The sequence below is a fragment of the Thermobia domestica genome, chromosome 2, assembly GCF_964235325.1.
Source record: "Thermobia domestica chromosome 2, izTheDome1.hap1.1, whole genome shotgun sequence".
In the NCBI taxonomy this organism is placed as follows: Eukaryota; Metazoa; Arthropoda; class Insecta; order Zygentoma; family Lepismatidae; genus Thermobia; species Thermobia domestica.
This window is the reverse complement of record NC_137455.1, coordinates 134,472,941-134,495,302: the sequence shown is the minus strand read 5'-3', so window position 1 is coordinate 134,495,302 and position 22,362 is coordinate 134,472,941. Positions and strand designations below refer to the sequence as shown.

Genomic DNA, 22,362 nt, shown 5'->3' with positions numbered 1-22,362 from the left:
TTGTAACTTACAATACAGGGTGTCCGAAAAAGATTGTAGTTGTTTCTTTAATTTCTCTAGGTGTCCAGTGTGTACAGAGAAATGTCAGTGTCTAGGATTGCTATTTGATACTCCAATACCCGCTGTTTTCAGAGCCACATTTTTTAAAGAAAGCAACAATATAACAACAGAAGGTATTTTGTGCTATGGAGTATGCAAAGACAACGTCAATTAACACAATTCAACGCAACTTTCGGTGACAGTTTGGGAATGATCCACCTGACAAGAACTCCATTAACCCTGCTACTACCGGAATTTTCTCCTTACACTGAATACCGTTGGGGTCACTGATGACCCCATTTCATTTATTGAAGAAACTCAGCCTTTTTTGTTTAAAAAACATTTAATGGTACCCACTTATACATTTTATCGTGTTTATTTATACATTATGTTATTAACTTAGTTTTTCTGTTCACATAATATGCTTAATTTGTTTATAAATTGATAATCTATTGCAATTATATAAATTAAGTACGGGTATGCACATAAGGAAACTTAATAATTTGGATGATAATTGGTAGTATAGCTAAATTTTCTAGTCTAATTCCCTATTTTAGATACATAATTTGATTCTAAAACAGTTCTCTAAATATTTGTTTACCTGTGAAGTAAAGGTTTTTTGCTCAGCAAATTTTGATCTGCAAGAAACGTTAAAAAAAAATACTCACAAAAGAACTTGTACAAAATTATACTTTCGTTTTTAGTCGCTGTCACATTTGAAAACAAACAATAACTCAGTGTTGCTTACACACGTATATCTTGAATCTTTGCGTATGTCTTCCATAACAGACCGCTCAAAGAAATGACAACGACCACGTTTTGATATTTATTGGCTTCTGAAGATATACACGGGAATTCTGAACGCCGAAGTCGGTTTTGTGTAGTTAGAGACTTGGCTAGTTCAAGAATATTCTCCTTCTGTAATTACTTCTGCTGTTCCATTCAGGATTGAGCGAAAACCAAAGATGAAAACGTTGAAAGCACTGAAGCTGATGACGGAGAGGGCAGCGTCGTTGAAATGACATTAATCGTTCATCAATAATAATGTTACCACCAGCTACATATGCATTCTGTAACGTACTTACCGAAGCATCGAAAACGTCTCTAATTTGAAATAATTTGTACGGACTACCATTTTGCGTCGTTGTTGAGTGTCATTGAACCGGAGGAGTCGGGCTGTCTGTGTAAATGTTTCTTGACATTGATTTGTTGGAAATAGGTCGATCAACTTCTTTATTCCTGAAATGTGTGCACAAATATTCATTGTGTGCTTTGTATACTTCCGCCAGTATAAGAAGCAATATGTAACACTGAAGTTCACCCTTATCAACATACACCCATTTGTGTCCATATGTGATAGAGCATTCCTTGTTTGTCCATTTCAAAATAGTTTCAAGACTATTGAGTTTCATCAAAAGCTCGAAAGCGGATTGAACCGTATCCACGTTCCTGATACTATGACGTGTAAGCCCTATTTCCAGTTTTGATAATATTGCGAGACGGAGTCTTATTCTGAAAAGTCCTTAGTGGATTACTATTGTAGATTTCTTGTTCATTCTTCGACCTGAAAAGAAAATGGGGGCTCATAGGATAAAAGAAAGGGAAATTGCAGTAACAAAAGATAACTAACACAAATCAAGATCAAAAACAGAAAAAGGATTGAAATATGTTTATCATCGTAGTTGATCGTGCTCATTAGGAACAATTTTAGTGGATTATTCAGAAACAAAATTGAATAATGTGCCCCGGTAGTTCATTGGTAGCACCTTCAACTTTGGTGCCTGAGATTCCTCGTTCAATCCCAGCTCGCGCCAAGTAGAATTTGTGGTGAACAAACACAGTGTGTATGGGTTTTCTTGGGGTTCACCCGTTTCCTCCAACTTTTTCTATCAGCTGTTACATTTATTCTCATCATCGCCGTCATCTTTAGGCTAGCCGGAGTATCCGTAGTCTATTTTTCAGTTCCTTTTTCTACAACATTGAATAAAGATAAGAAAAAGGAAGCAATGAAATGGGAAAATATATTATCAAATGAAGAAACAATTCTAAAATGTGTCTTTCATGAATCTTCGGAAAACTAATAAATCAGAACAAGAAATACAGCAGATATTGCAAGGCTACGATTTCAAGTAGGAGCTATTTCTCATTACTTTCAGGATCCCCGCTTTATCTAAAGGTTTGCACACTTACCTCCGACCCAGGTCCAGGTTCTATTTCCGGTAGGAGTACAGTTGAAAGAAAAACAATTGGTTCGGATTCCATTACACTCAGTAGGCCTAAGTCTCCTTTAGTCTCCACAGCATAACGGGGGACGCCAAACTCAAAACAAAACAAATCATTATTTTGAACTTTTATACTACGTGATAGTATGTGGGACTGTGTTTCACCATTTACATAAAATACTAAAATCAATTGACATTAATGATAGACAAAAATAGATATGCAACAAAAGTAGAAGTCCATTAGAATATACTTACCTGTAAATGGCAAATATTGAGGTATCATTTTTGCTTCTATCAAGCATACACGTATCTTTAGAGGCTAGATGTGAATCTGAATCATATTCATCTATATCATTATAGTCCCAATTTTCATGTATTTCACCATCGTCAGTAGATGAAACATCATCACCTGCACTATCTGACGAAAAGTCAGAATCAATGATTTCTTGATTCAAAACTTTTGCTATGTCTTCGCAATATAGATTCTTTGATGCCATGGTGCTTCTCATACATTCGAGAAAACAATTGAAGAGGGACTTGTCAAATTCCACCTCGAGTAATTAGTGGCATGTATCGGAAAAATAAAAAAAGTTATTAATAATTGCTGGGGTCCTATATGACCCCAATGGTACTCAGTGCAGGAAGTAGAGAAACTTGCGCGCACATACACACAAAAGAATATCACAATGTACAAAAATGAAGTTCCTAAGGAAACATGAAAATCCAATGTTTTTCATTTTTTAATATAATATAGTACGCGAGTTATACACTGTTAAACTTAGGTTGGGGTCATATAGGACCCCACGGTAGTAGGAAGGTTAAGCATTGACATATACAACTCATGGAGACAAATTGCCTATGCAAAGGCAAAAGCACCGATCGTCCTTCACATTCAGAGGAGACAGTGGACTGAGTTCGGCAATCTTTGAGCACCTCCACGAAATCAATTCGGAAAGCGGGCCGTAAGTTAGCATTGCCCCACTCAGCAGCCTCGGATATTTTTCATAAGCGTTTGAAATTCAAGGCTTACAAAATGCAACTTGTGCAAACACTCACCGAAGATGACAAAAAAAAAAAAAAAAAAAAAAAAAAAAAAAAAAAAAAAAAAATCGCACTGTCTTCAAGATGGACACGTTCGGATTTCTGGGAAAAAATGAAATCATTAAGTTTTATGTCTCACAGTTATGCCGGCTAGGTTAAAAGAAACCGTGATGATGAGAAATGAATTAAATGATGGAATGAATAAAGTGGGAGGAAACGGGAGAACCGCGAGAAAACCCACGCACACCGTGTTTATCCATCACAAAGCTCACTTGGCGCGAGCTGGGATCGAACCAAGCATCCCATCCACCAGAGATAACGCTCTGACACTGAGCTACCGCGGCCCCTCGGATTCCTAGAAAATGATGCTTTTCGGGACAGGGTAGTCTTCAGTGATGAGGCGATCTTCCATATCAACGGCAAAGTCAACAGGCATACTGTAATGTTCGAATCTGGGGTTCAGAACACCCTCGGCAAACATCCTGGACCATATTTCTTTGCAGAAATAACTGTAACGGAACACTTGCATTTTAATGTGCTACAGATGTGGTTGATACCACAACTTGAAAGGGACTCCCGAGATTTCATTTTTCAACAGAATGGAGCTCCATTCCACTTCCAAAATAACGTGAGTATTTGAATGAACATCTCCCACAGCGTTGGATAGGTCGTACTGGTCCTGATGATGAAGCGTTGTTGAGATAGCCCCCGAGGTCTCCAGATATGACACCATGCGACTTCTTTTTATGGGGCTTTGTCAAAGACTGCGTCTTTGTCACATCATTGCCTCCAGATCTGATGGAGTTGGGAAAGGGGATCACAGAAGCTTTTGCTGTCATTACAAGAGACATGTTGATTCGAGTATGGGAGGAAATGGATTATCGACTAGATATCTGCCGTATCACAAAAGGTGCCCTATTGAATATTGGTAAGATAGAAAATACTTTGATATATTACTTTGCTTTTGTGTATATAAAGGATTCTAATATCATATTAGGCGATCCGAAAATAATATTTTGAAAAGGGTATATTCTTTTTGGACACCCTGTACTAGGAGAAATTATAAATAGTAAATTCTACTGCGAAAAAAGGTCCAAGAAATGATATGAAAACTCAAATTACAAAGTGATCTCAGAGATGAGGTAAGTACAGAGGAATTTATTTGTGGGAGGGTGTCCAGAGCTTTTCGAAGAGAGTTCAAATTCAATGTGCGGATAAATTATATTAAAATTTCTAAAATCATTCCTGAAATTAGACTAAATTTATAGAAAATTCGGGATTTTGGAGGTCCGGATTCTCAGAACTCCACCCCCTGTGTACATCCCTGTCAGAGATCATGTAAAGTGGAGATTCAATTCGCTTTTATATTACGATTTGACCATATACTGTGAAGTAAGATCAAAATTTATTATATTGTACCAAACAATTAAAAAAAGTAAAGTTCAGTGTTAGGGAGAAAAATGCAAAAGTACGTAGTTTTCAGTTGATTCGGTGGCAAGAGAACACTGCATGTTACTAATAGATCCCCTTTTTGTGTATTTAAGTTGCAATTTAAATAGATAACTTTTTTGTGGCAAAGCAATGCTATTTGAAAACTGAACTATTATTGAGAATATATCAATGACTACCTTTTCCCCTTTTCTTCTTTCTAACTATACACTATATGAGGGTCAGCTGGATAGTTTCTGGTCTGATACGGAAGGCGACGTGGCAGCAAACTGAAATTCTGTGTACGTTCTATATACATTATCTCATTGTATTTGAATGCACTTTTCCTAGTGATACTTCAGTTTCTCTAACACTGTAAATTATACAAATTGAGCTTATAAACCTTAACAGAACTTTAGTTGAACCTCCTTCCCACATTTTACCATAAATTCACACGCATATACTTCCCACAATACAGTAACCAAGAGCAGTGTCTCCACAAACATGCTTCAACTTTCGATGAATATTAGCACCTTTTTCACAACACGTAAACAAAAACTTTTTATTAGGTACCTCTAAGGCGAAATCCTTCTTTCCCGGTCAGTATTTAAAATTTTTTCCTTCACCGGAGACAACAGTTAAACTTTAAAATAAATTAATGTATAATTATATTAATCTATTCTTAGTTTTTCAACTATGGCAAAACGGTACGTAATTTTGGTGTAGGTAAGTCTTATCACATATACTAATTATATTGATGATTTTAATAAAAAAATTAATATTAGTTGAAATATAAGATGATGGTTTAAAACTTACCATGGGTTGGATGTTATTCTCGAGCAGCGCATTAATTACGTTATTGTAATAATCAATGCCATCTTGGTTGATGACGTCAATAGCTCCAGTTGGCAATATTCTTGGCCATGAGATTGACAATCAATAGAAGTTCACCTGAAAAATTGTGAAACTGTGAAAATTGTGAAACTGTTTTTCAATATTCTTTTCTAACAAAATAAAGAATAATACGGAATGAAACTTCTAGTGTTACGTCCCATAGGTATACCCTTTGAGCTAAAAGAAACGAAATGATTAACGAAACTGAAGGATTATGAAATAATTGATAAAATGATAATGCAGAAGAACCTCGAAAAATCCGCGAACACGATCTTTTCCGCCATGAACTCACATATACTGGGATCGCGCCAAGGAACCCTCGCATCAGAGATGATCGCTCTACCACTGACCCAATGTGCCCCCAATAATAATAATCACATAAATTCATTCTTTAAGTAAAGATCTCAAAATTCACTCATCGGCATACTACCTACCTAATATCTGGTATGTCCACCTTTGGCTCGCAGGACAGCAGCAATGCGGTTTGGCATGGAAGCATTATATTAAGGACTTCGTAGCTAGTTGGAGGTATGGTATATCACATCTACACACATAAGTCGTGTAAATTCCGCGGAGAGGACTATCATCTCGAATCTGACGTTCAATGACATCCCAGAGGTGTTAAATTGGATTAAGAGTGACTGAGTTTGGGACCATTGCAGCAATTGTAATTCATAACAGTGCTCCTTAACCGTTACAGCACGACGTTGGTTTTGTGACAAGGAGCGTTGTATTGCTGAAAGATATGTCATTGTCAGCTGGAAACATAGCCGACATGAATGGCTGTACATGATGAGCAATAAGCTGCTGATACAAGTAGCTAGGAATCGTCGTAATAACTTCCACGCGTATTGCCTGGTCCATGTAATGTGTGATGATTCCTTAAATCATAATGGAGCCACCACCACTGGCTTATCGTCCTATTGTGCACGTTTCGAGCAAATATTCTCCTGGAAGACATCGGTTTCTGACTCAGCCATCGATGTGGTGAAGGAAGTATCGTAAATCATCGCATAGTACAATGTGGTACTGCTCGGTAGTCCAATGACGATGAGCGCGTGCCATTTCAGTCGTAATCGACAATCGTAATCGTATTGGTACAAGTGTGGGACGTTGGCTGTGGAGGCACATATCTGACAGTGTATGATGAATTGTTTGCTCAAACACACTCGTGCTTTGTTCACTGTTTGCGCTTTATCCTTGTATCAACCTTGACACTCTACGAAGACCAACATCTTTAATGAGGTGTGAGTGCCCACCCCTTGAAGTTTGTTTCTGGTTTCACTGTTATTTTCCCACTTTAGTCTAGGAGCCATACTACTGACGACTGTTGCACGGAGGTGTATAGAAAATTTCTCTTCAAAACTTGTTTCCTATATGCCTAAGGATAGTCTTTAGCTTGGGTACGCATTTCTGGTACGGGGAGGTTTCTCCCAAAATGGCCGCCAATATGGCGGCCAGCTAATGTTTAACGTTGGTGAAAAATAGCCTATATCTCCGAAACTATTGCTTTTAGCTCAAAATTCCAAAGGACCAAAATTAATCAGTACATATTTTTGGATAATGTGCAAACAGTTTTAAAAGAAAAAATAGTTTTAAAGATTATAAAAAGCTTTATTAATTAAAGCACTGCATTCTTTGCAACATAACTATGATAAAATATACATTTTGATAACTTACACAATCTTAAACGTAGGAAAGATTATAATTAGGCCTATTAAAACTAGAAGCAGTGAATGGTTATTAATGGAGTCTAATCTCTATATATAATATAACAGAAGCTAGCTAATTCCACTCATTGTGGCAATTTGAAAGTTCACAAGTACAGAATCTGGAACATGCTATTACATTCTTCTGATAAGTAGAAATGTGAGGGAAGTCAGGAGGAAGGTGTACGATAGTGCGGTAATTTGAGAAATACATCCTAATTCAAAATTCACATATCCATATTCAATAAGGTTATGTATACCGCGTAGATCTGTAAACAGACTGTATCATTAGTTAGATTGTAAATATGCCCTCTCGATATGTAATGCCGTACTAGAAAAGCTCTTCAGCATTTTCAGTTATTGAGTTTGATAGTTCATTTTTTCCGAAGTCTTTAATCAAGTATGAATAATCTTCTGCCAGCTTTAAAGTTGCTTGTTTTATACCAAATTTGCTGGTATTATCACATCCACTCAGAGAACGAATCGGGCCCGTATCCACGGGGAGATCTAGGGGGACTGGCCCGCCCCTAAATTTTGCTTGCTCCCTAAACTTTTCACGGTAGGCTTACAAATGAACTATAATATGGTTAGGTTGGGGCCCCTAACTTCTACCAGTCCCCTCTACATTCTTGGGCTGGCTACCGGCCTGGAACGAATTGCAAGAAGTACTTCAATAACTTGTATTGAAAGAGTTTGACATAAATCGTATACTGGGATATATCTTGTAGATTGTCCATTCCCAGAAAAGGTCCGAAATGCGTTTACGCCATTCGGTTGAAACTCCTTATGAAAATAATAAACAGCACAAACAAACACATCTGTGTCTACTAATGCTATCAACACACTCTCAACGGTACTTGCAATATGATTTATGTGAAGAAATATTCTTTCATCGGCTTCTTGAAGGGTACTACACTGAAATATTCTTCTATCGCATTGTTTTCTTCTAATTTGTGAGCTTGTTCTCCATCCATATCAATAAAATAAACTATTTTACTTGAAGGTCTGTCGTTTTATTGAATAAAATATTCTACAGAATTGTTGAAATTGTGTTTTGGTTTGAATTGAAGCACAAAATGCAACCATGTATTTAGGTAAAGGTGTAACACTGCTTGAAATTATGTTAATTGGGTCCTTTTTAATTCGTCTCAATCTTTTTTTCAGCTTTTATACTATCATCTTTGTAAATATAAAAGACAATATCATCCCTTTTGGACGATTTGAGAGGTAAATTATCTTCTTTAGCATACTCTCAGCGAAATTGCCAAAGCTTTTCATTGAATTTACAGCAGTAGCAGCTATGCAGCAAGCATGAACCATAAAATCAAATCCTATGCAGGATGTGTTTGGATGGCATTGGAACGTGTTTTTTTATTTTTATTTCAAGCTCTTTCACTGATTCTGATTTGTTTGATTTTATCAGATTGCCATTTTTGGCCATAAAGAATGACGCTGGTGTTAGCTCAAATGTTAAAAGTTTCTTAATTGAGTAGCCACGATATCTTGATATATCAATTTTGCTCTCAGAATTAGAAGTTTTCCGCTTCACATCAATAATGTTTGGCTTTCCTTTACTCTGGTGGCCTCTTTTCAGATTTCATGAAAAACTGTTGAAACTCGATTCGTTCTACAGCTCCTACTATTATGTTCATGTCACGAACTCCTCTATAGTAATGATTACCTTGTATTGCACTTTCGACCACTTTAGGACCAAATACTTCACCCTCCACTAATGCTTCAAATATTTCACTAGATTTGAGATATAGTCCAAGATAGGTTATTATGATTTTAGCTGTATGAAATTAACCCAGTCCAAAAAAAGATATTTTCAAACTTATTAGGAAATTACAACTGTAGTTCCTTTGTCACTCCACAGAGTTCCACACTCTTGATTTTCCTGTATCAAAAAGTCCTGAAAATTTACCATGGTTGTGTATATAGATGCTTGATTAGTGGCTGGAAAATGGGAACAGATGCTGAATAGTTTTTAGAAACTTCTTTTTAGTAATAAGTGAGCCAAAACGCTCCACGAAGATAGAGCAAGTACCTCAGAAACTGCTAGTAGATAAGTCGTAATTTGATGAAAATCGTGTCATTGACCATGTAAAATCTATTTTTGATGAAACTGATGTTCTCGTCCCTGAAAGTGTGTACAAAAGTGGGAGAATATGTTTGGTGTGGAACGAATGCCTCCCAGACGTGAAAACGTAAATCCAAATCATATTAGAATCTGCGTAACAGATGTAACGAAGGGGAAAAGATTAAAACTCCATGGTACGGCAATTAACCAACCTAATGTCTCAAAATACTTGTAAAGAGAAAGGAAAATGCGTTACTCACGATGAAATTTCAATATCTGATGCAGTAATACACATAAGCAACTGTACTTACTTATAATATAGTAAATCAATCTAAAGTTTTTTTTTTTTTTACCGCAAATACGAATTTCCGAAATAGTTTCTTGAACATTTTTTCAAAATGGTATTTACCGATAATTAATTTTTAAAAAAATGTTTCTCACAATGATTATCTTTGGAACAATAAAATTTCAGTTGCTCCGCATTAATTTAAAATTTTAGCTTGAGTTCTGATAGATGGACGAGGACAGTTTGACATAAATAGCAATTGTGAATCTGATCTAATCAACTTCCACATTTCCATAAATAAAACACAAATTACAAAATATACCTCAATTCCTGATAGAAATCTACAGTGTAGCTTAGAAGTTAGTGTTTCGGTTGTACTAGCTGCCTAATTTAAGTTTGAATTAATTTTTTAGAAGACAATGAACAACTTTAAGCCAGAGGCATCATTAAAGAAGAGCAGCGGGGGGTTACAATCGTCCTCATAAATTTAAGAAACATACAGTATTTTTTAAAATCAATTATATACTAGTGTACTAAGAAAAACGTGGACAAGCCTTCCCCTCCCCCTCCCTGGCAAAATTTGAAATGACGCTACTGCAAGCCTGTGTTTCTCGTTTTATAATTATTGTTTTTAGACCACTATTGCATTTTAATAATTCTTTGCTTTCAAGAAAATCCACAATATATCGAAATTCAAATGATACTGTCCAAATGTTATACAAAATTGACTCTTGTGCCGAATAAATTTGATCGTTGTTAATGCATACAATACTTTGTTTCAAATTTCAATGAATCAAATCTTTGCAGAAGACGTTGCGTTTGGAATTTATATAAAGTTTATAGTTATTGTGGGAGAGGCTAAATAAATTTAGTCAACACACACTTTCTTTCTTTCTTTCTTTCACACAAATGAACCTGCATAGCTCACCAGTGTCAGATGTTCAGTTCCCCTCTTTCTTTCACACAAATGAACCTGCATCGCTCACCAGTGTCAGATGTTCAGTTCCCCTCGCCCCCCTCCTCAGTGCGTGGCTGTGAACTTAAACCTCTGGTGATAACTTTTCTGTTGTTTGACAGGTTTATCGTCCTGCATTGAATAATTTTCATCTTTGTTTCTCGTACCAGAATTCTTTATCCCACAAGGGGAGGTCTCTTAGTTTAGCTTATCTCCAAAAGAGCAAAAGCATTCTACTAGAACAAACACACACATTTATACGGGGCACACAATATTACTACAATGAGATGTTACAGATGCTTTGAAGCATTATATAGTATGTGTGTGGTCAAATATAATTGTCCTTTCTGTAGAGTATTTTTATTAAGTAAATAGATACTCTAGTGGATTTCTTCTTAAAGGACATTTATGTAAATTTTCTAATAGAGTGCAGTTTTAATCTATACCAATACAATAAATTTTGTAACATGTGATGTCTGCACTTACGCACATATTTATGTAGGAGGTTCCATTCAAATCTCCCTAATTTCAATGAATCGTTGAAAAGAAAGTGAATGATAGGGCAATTAAATTTCACAGAACTCAAGAAAAAACTCTCAGATTTTCTACACACTAATACCACCTCCACATGTGCCCCATTAGTAGTACGAACAATATATTGTCTGTATTTAATTTTTGCCATGTTTTCTCCAACGTCTCTTGTTACTGTCGCAATCGTATCCAGTATCCAGGTTCACAACTCTGGAATGTTATTAACTAGAGCATGATTTCTCAACCTGGGGATCGCTACCCCTAGGGGGTTTCGCGAGAGTTTCATCGGGGTCGCGAAGATAAGCGGAAGATATAAATATTATAATTAGAATCTAATTATGTAATTTGTTCACCACAAAGCTCACTTGGCGCGAGTTGGGATCGAACCAAGTATCACATGCATTAAGCCACAGCGACCCGAAGGAAAACAAACCAAAATACTATACCGCAAATATTATACTTAAGAACTTTTGCTCGTAGAAAATGTTGGGTTTATACTAGAATTATATTTAGAAATATGCTGTGTATCTAGAAAATCTATTGCAATATTATTTTCTTACTAGCAACTACTATATCATTGCATGTACTACAAAATGTTATATTACAGGAAATTTGTTATAATTTAGCTGTCATACAGGACCTGCTTCTCATTCTATAATATTAATACATTAAATGAACAGTTCGTTATAATTTAACTATGTCATAAAGTGCTTCCTTATTGCTCTATTTCAATTTGTATTGCATTTTGTTCTTGAGGTGCAAAACGCGTTTTAAAAATATATATATATATATATCGCTTACAAATGTTTTTCTTTCACATTTTAATTTTCTATAAAATTGAACTCTACAAAAATTTTGCACTAATTGGAATTCTATATGTGCATTTGATGAATACGTTTAATATATTTGTTTTTTTATAGAACACAGAAACAGGAGTATTATATTTTATATAGAGATATGACAAACATATTGATAGCATAATTACTGAAAATGTCTATATCTTTAATAATATAGGCAACCAATGGCACACTCAGCATTTCTCAAGGAGGGTATTAGGCTTCTGTTCCTGACATCAATATATCACGATCGGTTGAAACTGCAACATGATCAAAACGGTTTTGACAGATGAAGGCTAAGATGCTAAAACCAAATTCTTAGAAGTAAGGTTAGGATGCTGGTTAGATAGAAGATAAAGACGCAACCTGTTCTATTTTCTCTGTGAATACTAAGTTATATCATTGGGTTGCGTTGTTGACAGTACGTGAGAAATCAGTTTCTCTAATTAAGAAAAAGGGTGCACGGTAGCTCAGTTGTAGAGCGCTTCTCTCTTGTGCGTGGACTTCCTGGTTCCATCTCGGCCAAGTAAGTTTGTGGTGGACAACATCATGTCTCTGAAGTTTCTCAGATTACTCCTGTTTCCTCCCATATTATCATTCTACCAATTCTTCAATTGTTATTCCTTTGCCTTAATCATCGTCTTCCTTAACCTAAAAGGCATAATCGTGGGACATTAAATTGAAGGAAGATAATTAAGAAAAAAACGCACTAACTTACGAAAACATTTTGAGAGTAACCACAACTATAATTTATCTTATTTAAATAAAGGAAAAAACATTTTAAGTAGAAAATAAAAACATAACGTAAAACTTATGGGAAAATGTAAGATTTGGCAACCCTAGATCTTTTACAACTACTGTAGACTTGTTATTTATTTCTTCATGAGAAAAAAACTTGCTCTATCTGTCCTAAACTTTGTACGATCATTTAACTATACATACTTACACCAACTTCCTTCAGCGCTCGAACATCTTCTAGATATAAATGATATGAATCCGCAGCTACGTCAGCATTTGTTCCATCAATTATTTTCTCGGGATGTTCGTGTACCAATCGATCCCACATACTTTCTCCCTTTCCTGCAAAATGAATTTTCCCAACAGTTTTACTTGTAAAATGTTACTTTTGGTTAATTCTTACAATCAAATTATCCATAATGTCTTTTACATAGTAATAATCAGGCTTTTATAATAATTTTGCAACAATCTCCCTATAAGCTTACCGTCAGATGAACAAACCAACCATCAGAAATGTTTGAAAATGTATAGACACTTTCAAAAATGTATATTGAGAAATCCATACATTTTTGACGCATATGCTATATGGGGTTGTCCACATGTTATGTAACGCTACAAAAGGGGGAGGGGTTAGTCCTTGTGTTACGAAGTGTAACAAGGGGGAGGAGGGGATTTACGTCTTCGTTACATAACGCATTTTTTCTGTAATTTTTATTTTTATTCTCAGGTTTATATCCAATCTTTTAAACAAATAATTTTATTCAGTTCTTTTCTTTATTATAAATAAGTCAATAAATATTTCTACTATTCTGGGAAATTGCAAACATATAGCCTATATAAATTGAATCATGCACAAGAGATTCGAAGACGTTACTAAATACCACTATGACTAATGACGAATCCTGCATGCATTACAGTAGTCTTGGTGTAATATGTAAACATTCCAATCGACGTGATACCTTTGTTAAATCAATAGGAATCTTTTGTATACGTAATTGAGAAGCTCTTATGGAACTGTCACGTAATTTCGTCATTCTGTCATTAAAAGAAAGAAGAAACTGTCACTTGAAAGTGACATATAGATGTGTGAAAATAGTCTAACAGCAGGATGTGAGAAAGACATGTGAAATAACTTTTAGAAACATGGGAAACACAATAGGAAAGGTTAGAATTTGAAATTGACAAGCTTTTTTGTAAGTCTCACGTAATTTCACTATTTTGTGAATAAAAGAAAGAAGATACTGTCATTTAAAAGTGAGATATAGATGTCGGATAATACTTTAACAGCAGGAAGTGAGACAGACATGTCAAATAATTTAGTTTCATGTATTTAGAAAACATGGTAAAATCTCGATAAAGAACAAATGTTAAAAGACATTGAATGTTAGGTAAGGATGGCGGGGGAGGGAGAGAACCCTTTGAGGTGAAGTAAAGAAAGGAAAGAGACGCAGCTGTGTTGTAATTTTGGGTGGTCCAGGTTTTTTGGAGGGGCGAACTCTAATGTCGTTTTTTGAGTAAAAGACCTTGTTTAATTTGAGCTGAGAATTGCACCCTATGGAGAAATAGCATTTATTATACTGAAGGACAGAGATTTTAAGAAAGAGATAGTTACATGTTACTTTGTAAAAAGTTATTGGAATGCCCCATACTGAGAGACGGGACATAAGATTGCATGGGAACTGTACTTTCCTTTTGAGCAAAGGGTTGGTTTTAATTGGCGTGCGAGTTGTTAGGCAATAGTTAAGGACCTTGGCACGTAGAGTGAAAATTACTAGAATAGAAAGCGAAACATTTTTGTGTGGATGAGAAAACGTCATGTTGCTTGCGAACCCCCTTGTATGTGTAACCCTTTTGAGTTGTTAGCATGTAGATGTCACTTGTGAAAGTTATTTGAGAAAATGTATGTGACATTTATTGTTGACGGTTGAGACCCCCTGTATGTGTAACTCTTTTTAGAAAAAAAGATTTTTTGACTTGTTAGACAGAAAAATGTTCCATTTAGCATGTTTTCTACCCTAATAGTATGAAAAAGAAAAACCTTTTTCTGGAAAAGATTCTTGTTAACTTTAAAGAATAGTGAATCTTCTGCTTTAAAAAAAAGAGAGGTTGCGAATAAGAATGCTATTATGCCATTGGTTTAACAGAGGGAGAAAAGAATGAAAAAAAAAAGAAAAAAAGTATTGTTGAAGTTAGGGTTACTACCGTGAATGGATTTTTGTCGTTTTGAAAAGGAGTGTGAGAAACTTACGTGGAAAATAAGAGAATATTTGTAGTAAAAATTTAGATATTTCGGGGTTATGGATTTGTTTGGAGTTTTAATTTATATGAATTTTTATGCCATATAGTGGAAAAGATGAAGATGAAAAGAGATAAGATTGGGTAGATACTATATTATAGTTGAGAAAAAATAGATTAAAATGTGGGAAAATATATATGGTGCGAGCTGAGGATTGAACCATGGATGTGTGAAACATTAAAGATAAATATTTTATTAGTGATGTGATAAATGGATTAATATTGTTGGGAAGAAACATGAATATTTTGAGAATTGGAAGGAACAAAATATGAATTGAATGGATTTTGACTTGACTTGATGTTAGTTTTGCGTTGGTTTGAACAGCGAAGCTATATGAGACATGGATTAGTGAATAATAAGGGTATAATACTGATGATTACAAACTTATATTTTTGTAGTTGGAATATTGAAAATGAAATCTTTGAGTTTACGTTCCATGATTATTCCGGTTAGGCTAAGGGAGATGGTGATGAGTAATGAGTAAAATGGTGAAATGAGAAAGTGGGAGGAAACGGGAGAATTGCGAGAAAATGCAAGATGAGAGTAGTTAAATGCTTTTTTTACACTGACGTAGTAGCTAGGGCGCACACCTTTGATGCGTGTGCGGGTTAGGCTAAAGGAGACGATGATAATGAGAGATGAGTAAAATGGTGAAATGAGAAAGTGGGAGGAAACGGGAGAATTGCGAGAAAATGCAAGATGAGAGTATTTAGATGCTTTTTTACATTGACCTAGTAGCTAGGGCGCATACCTTTGATGCGTATGCGGGTTAGGCTAAAGGAGACGATGATAATGAGAGATGAGTGAAATGATGAAAACGGGAGAATCCCGAGAAAACCCACGAGCACAGTGTTTGTTTATCATAAAGTTTACTTGTTGGTGGCAGTGATTGAACCCCTGCCATATTAGATGGAATATTGTATAGCATGAATTATAGATATGTATTAGTGAAAGAATATGATTATAATGGGTGTATATTAGGATATGTATATAATGCAAGCTGTGATTGAAGCTGAGACTTCAAGCACGAGAGCTGAACGCCTTAGTATTGAAGGAGCATGTTGTAATGGAATGTAAGTTAGATTTTTAGTTGAAAAAATGTTAACGTATGGTGCCATATTTACAGAGAGACGGAAAAGAGCTCTTGCAGTGGTGAATAAGATAATAAACTGAAAAGGGGAAACCTTTGGTTTCGTTTTCGTTTTGCAGAACCTAGAAAAAGTGTATTGTATTTTTTGGCTATTGTGAAATATCTAGACCCTACAAGCTGAATTTAAGGGGTAGAGTTTCTTTTATGTGAGAATTTATTGTTTGTAGAGAGATAGTTGCGTAAATTTTCTGTTGTATGGAAGAGGGTTTGTAGGTGGGGGCAACCTTTTAAAAGAATTTTGCCTTTTACAGAGAAAAAATTGCTTTAAGACATACAGTAATTGGACGTAAGTGTTTGCAGGGGACGCTAAGATTTGAAAAAAAGAAAGCGTAAAATGTTTGGCGTTAGTTTCACCCTTTTATTTGTGAAAAATATAAATATGCTGTTTTGGAGAACACGCTTATTTTCATTTAGAGTTTAGTTGGCGATAGTGTGTTTGTGGATAACTTGAGGAAACGAGCGATTAGTTGTTAGAAAATACCTATATTTGGAAGGTAAGTTGAATTTTGTTTTTCTTATATTTATTCTATAAAGAAATAATGAAAGAACTTAACTTTTATAGATGATTGAAGTGGGAATATAATATCATTTTTAATGTAAATTGTAATATGAAGTTATTTTTATTTGTTGACTTTTAAGAAAAATAAAGGATAAATATTGAAAAGCTGAGGATGGAATTAATTTTTAAAATTATATAATAGCATAGAACTTAATTGTAAACCACCCAAGTAATTTTTATTAAACTTTTAATATATATGCTATATAGAGAATAATATTATGTGTTTGCGCAGGAGGTGTTGAATTTATATTAAAATTATTTTTCTTATTTTTGTTTTAGATTTTTCCTGGATTGATTCTGAGAACATTTGGTAAAGGAATTTCTAGATTTGAGGTAAGAAATAAATTATTTTATTTATTTTTAAACTTAAGAGAGAAAAACTGTGGAGCTTATTATGTTTAATTGACTTGTTGGAAAAGATCACTTTTAGTTGGGAACATATTGAGTATAGTATGTCTAGCCTAGTTTATCGAGAGAAAAGCAGGAAACGATGGAAAGATAAAAGCTTATGAATGCCATACAAAATGAAATTTTTTAACTTTGACGTCCCACGTTTATGCCCTTTAGGCTAAGAGTGACGCACGATTAAGGCAAATGAATGATGATGGAAGAATCGATGGAATGAGAGTGTGGGAGGAAATAGAAATACCCGAAACAACCCATGGACCTTATGTTGTTCACCAGAAAGTTACATGTTTAGGGATTGAATCAGAGACCTTACGCACCAGAGGTGTGCGTTATAGCACTGAGGTACCGTTGGAACATATGGAGAGGAAAGCAGAAGACAATGCAAAGATAAAAGTTTATGAATGCCATAGAAATGAAATTTTTTAAGTTTGACGTTTTACGTTTATTCGGGTTAGGCTAAAGGGTAATAATGCGAGATGAGTAAAATGATGAAATGAATAAAGTGGGAGGAAACGGCAGTAAACCGAGAAAACTTACGCATACGGTGTTTGTGCAGCATAAATTTGACTTGTTGCGGATTGGGATTGTATGAGGGATTCGAAGCACCGGAGGCGCGCGTTATAGTATTAAGGTACCGCAACCTGGCCTTAATAAATATTGGAATTTATTATTAGAAAGAGGATATGAAATATAAACTTTTACTTAATTGATGAATTGGAAAAACAGAAGCAATGCTTAGTTGTATTTTAAATTTAAAAGCAAGGCTATGTAAGATAACGTGGAATTGGAATTAGTTGAGTTAATGTGATGAATTGAACTGAATTGTTTTTTGTTAAAGGCACCGTTAGATTAATTGTAAAACTGTAGATTGACATATATTTTTTGCGTGTAGATAGAAGGTTACGTAATAGTGGTATGGCTTTAAACACACTGTTATTATGTAGCAGTTTTGCGATGACAGTTTTTTAATATTGGAAACACTCACCAACATTTATGACATGTAAATTGCCATAGGTACAAGTGTACCATAATTATCTTTGCAGCGAAGATAATCGAATTATTAGTAACTCATTGTGTTCTAAAACCAATTATATTTGTTAGCTAAAGAATTGGGCAAAACCCGACTTGTGATATTAGTATGGATTGAACTATTAACGTGCAGAGAAATGTTTTAATGCCTAAAATTAATTTAAATTGATACCTATAAGGACTTTTATTGGGAATATCACTATTTTAGGGAGTGTTCTCGCGACTTAAATATTATTATTATTATTATTTTTGGAATATATAATGCGTTATACGTTTTGTACAGCTTTATGTAACTGACCTTATGGCAGAAACAATAAAAAATAAAAATGCAGGAAACATGAAAGCATTGGGAAATAAAGTATAATCACCTGCTTAATAATTATTAAAATAATGATTTGAATGTAGAATAGAAGATAAAATATTTAGTCAGACTGAAAGTAAATTCATGATTTATATTATAGAAATATAAGTATAGAAAAATCAAATGAGAAATATTGCATGACCGTATTTAAAATGTGGCTATAAAGAAGATTTTAGTTGAGTTAAGTTGATTATGAGTTTAGCGTAGCCTTGAGGAGCAAGGCTATATGAGACGTGAACTTACTGATTAACTTGGAATCCGAAGCACATGAGGTGGCGCCAGAAATTGAACCGAGTGTTATATGCAAAACGCGCGTACGCTAACCGCTTAGCCACGAAGGAGCTCATGAAAAAGATTAGTTTTTAGGAAAACTGAATTTTGTTTCTTTATATTTATTTATTGAAAATATTGAATTGTTTTTATGGCACTTAGCACTTTATATTGCATGGTAATGCAAGTTAGGGTAAAAGGAGATGATAATTAAGGATGTGAAAGGAAACGGAAGAATTTCGAAAAGTTTACGAATATAATATTGTTTATTATAAGATTACTTAACCAAATCTCTTGTTAAGCAATGTCCTAGAGGGTATGGTGGTGGAAAAGACAGGAAGGGGGGCGAAGAAGACTACAATTAATGAATGATTTTAAAACAGAAAGATTATACGCGAAAACGAAAAGGTTAGCGAAGGATCGTGGAGCATGGAAGCTTGTTAGTTGCGGGAAGGAACCTGCTAATAAAGGCAGAATACCTATGATGATGATGATAACTTAAGCAAAAAATAGAACTATGAACCAAATGTACTAGAGGAAATTACTTTAGGATTTGTATAGCAAAAGTAAAATAAAAACGTAATGATAAGTGAATATTATCTTGCTACTATTGTAAATAGGAATGTTTCCTAGGAAAAACTTTTGCTTAATTTTTTGTGAAATTTGATATAAATGATACGAATAAGTTCATACAATCGTAATAAGGACGTATGTTAATTGATATTTTGGATATCTAGGGAGAGGCAGACATAGAATTTTTTTGTTGGGAGGGTTACAAAGTAATTTTGTTAGAATATGATTGAAACTGGTGATTTTTAATGTCTTGTTCACAGTTATATGTAGGTTACTGTTAAAATTAAGGTAAAAATTGTAGAAAAAATTAGTTTGTTTATGATTGAAGGAATGAAATATTACTTTTGTTGAAAATATAGGTAAATTGCGTTATAAACATGATTTAGGGAGCTTAGCTCCCCAGAGTTTTTACTGATGGTAAATAAATAAATAAATAATAGCAGTTTGTTTAGAAGAGAACAAATAAAAAATAATTAGAGTCATTATTTGTATTGAAGATCCAAGTTTTAAGAACTAATATTTAAATAATGAAATAACTTTGACAGATCAAATTATAGGCGCTAAACGAATAACTATAAGACCGATAACTAAGTATTGAATGTACAGTAGCTATTTATTTTGAGAATAGAACAGTGAATTGATACTGATTGTTATATAATGGATTGGATGAATTGTTGAGAGACATAAAAAATAAGATGATACTTATTTTGATATATTTTTAACAGCACGCTTGCTTAAATATAATCTGTGACATTTTATATTATTATTTGATATTTATAATTGTTATTTTTGTTTCTTGCAGGATGGCACACCACAGACAAATTGAAATTATTGATTTGAGTAGGGAAGATATTGATGTGGTGGAATTAGATCACGAAGAAGAGGAGGAGGATGTGATGGAATTAAATCTCGAAGAAGAGGAGGATGAGGTGGTGGAATTAAATCACGAAGAAGAGGAAGATGATGTGGTGGAATTAAATCTCGAAGAAGAGGAGGATGAGGTGGTGGAATTAAATCCCGAAGAAGAGGAAGGTGATGTGGTGGAATTAAATCTCGAAGAAGAGGAGAATGAGGTGGTGGAATTAAATCCCGAAGAAAATGTACAAGAGGGGGAGGAGGGGGAGAATCTAAATCAATTAGTTGGCGAAGAGCAACAAAATATGCAAATATTAATTGACCAGCGTATTTGTAATACTCTAATTAATTTACGTAATTATTTACACGCAAACTTTGAATTTAATATTTCAAACTTGGCAGTGGACTGTGGACTAATAGAATTGATTGTTGAAATAATAAGTAAATATGAAGATTGAAATATGGACGTAGTGTGAATAAAAGAAAAGAAAAAAATGTAGAAAAAGAAAAAAATGTAAATATATTAAATAAAAAGAAAAAAAGAAAATTAGAATAGGCAATATAAGTTGTGTGTTTTATTAATTCCAATATAATTACTTTAGGCAATTTGAACTTTGAAAAATCAAGTTTTAAGGTTACTTGGTTGGTTGGAAGGCTTTATAGAGACCACATTTTTTTATGGTTTTCTCTTTCAGTTTTCCGGTGGATTCTAGAAAGACTGGAACTAACAAATGCAGAGGAGTAAGGTATTGTATATTCTTTATGAAAGACCCAGCGAAGGATATTAGTTTTACCGGAATTTAAGATTGTTTTGGTGCTAAAATTACAGGGAAAAAGTCTATAGAAACCTTATAAGAAGAACAGTGCTGAAAATATAATTTCCAATTGATGGTTAAAGATGATTTCTGAACTTGGAAAAAAACGCTAATAAAATTAGAAAATGTAGAAATAAAAGACAAATTTTAGGTAGTGCGAGCTGGAATCCAACTAAGCATTCAGCTATCTAAATATTTATTATTATTATTATTATTATTATACATTTGAGAGACTTGGAAAATAATTTTTACGCTTTATGATTTTGACTCATCTGTTTTTAAAATTATGCTTATCTTATTTTTCCTATGCAGTGCTTTCCTTTTACTTTTTCCTTTTATACTCATATGAAGAAAAAAAGACAATTTTTCGTAAACTATATGCAATCAAATTGTCAAACATGATCTCTTACTCTGAGGGAAGAACATACACTGAAAGTATTTGAGAACAGAATGCTGAGAAAAATATTTGGACCCAAGAGGAACGAGAATGGGGATTGGCAAAAGCTTGATAACGAGGAAGTACATAGTTTATACGAATTAAACAACATTGTTAGGGTTGTCAAGTCTAGGAGGCTTAGGTGAACATGTCATGTAGGTACAATGAAAAAAGTAGGAACGCTTTTAAAGTCTTGACTGGTAAACCCATAGGAAAACGACCATTAGGAAGACCTAAGCGCATATGAGAGGAGAATATTAAGATGAATCTTGTAGAAATAGGAATACAAAGTAGGATTCAGTTGACTAAGGATAGAAGTCACTGAAGAGCTTTTGTGAACCTTCGGGTTCCATAGGCCATATATATATATAGTTAGCTAGTTGGTTTTTATATGCAATGGAAATAATATTATTAACAAAAAGAAAGATAAATAAAACTCACCTCTTTTCTGCTACCCGTTTTTTAAAATAATTTTGTTTGTCAGTATATACAGATTATTTGTCCCCCTTAAAAACACTCTTGAAGCTTTATAGCATATGTATTGGTAAAGTATTTTGATCCTGATTAAAGGAACACTGAAAATCGAGATGAACTTCTTTCTAAGTGCAATATTTACTTAAAATGATTATTTGTTTGGCTATAGGGTTTATTTCATTTTTATTTCATAAAAAATTTTGGGGGGTAAAAGTAAAAAATGTAAGGCTGTTAGGTTTTAAAATTTTGTTAGATAACTCATGATTTCCATGGGATTTTTATGTCTCACAATTTAGCGATTATTTGCATATTCCCTCGAATGTTGCATTTTAATGGATTGATTTCAAAAATATCTCATAAAAAAGAAACTGAAATAA

General features: G+C 34.1%; 1 pseudogene across 1 annotated transcript in view; it reads right to left on the bottom strand.

Annotated features, from left to right (window-relative positions):
• LOC145679184 (myrosinase 1-like) overlaps nucleotides 1–22,362 on the bottom strand; it is a 99,310-nt pseudogene that overhangs the window by 57,305 nt on the left and 19,643 nt on the right. The window contains exons 2-3 of the transcript XR_014130489.1: nucleotides 12,968–13,101; nucleotides 5,547–5,681 (exon numbers count right to left, since the gene is read on the bottom strand). The product of XR_014130489.1 is annotated as a myrosinase 1-like (transcript). The remainder of the gene's footprint in view (nucleotides 1–5,546; nucleotides 5,682–12,967; nucleotides 13,102–22,362) is intronic.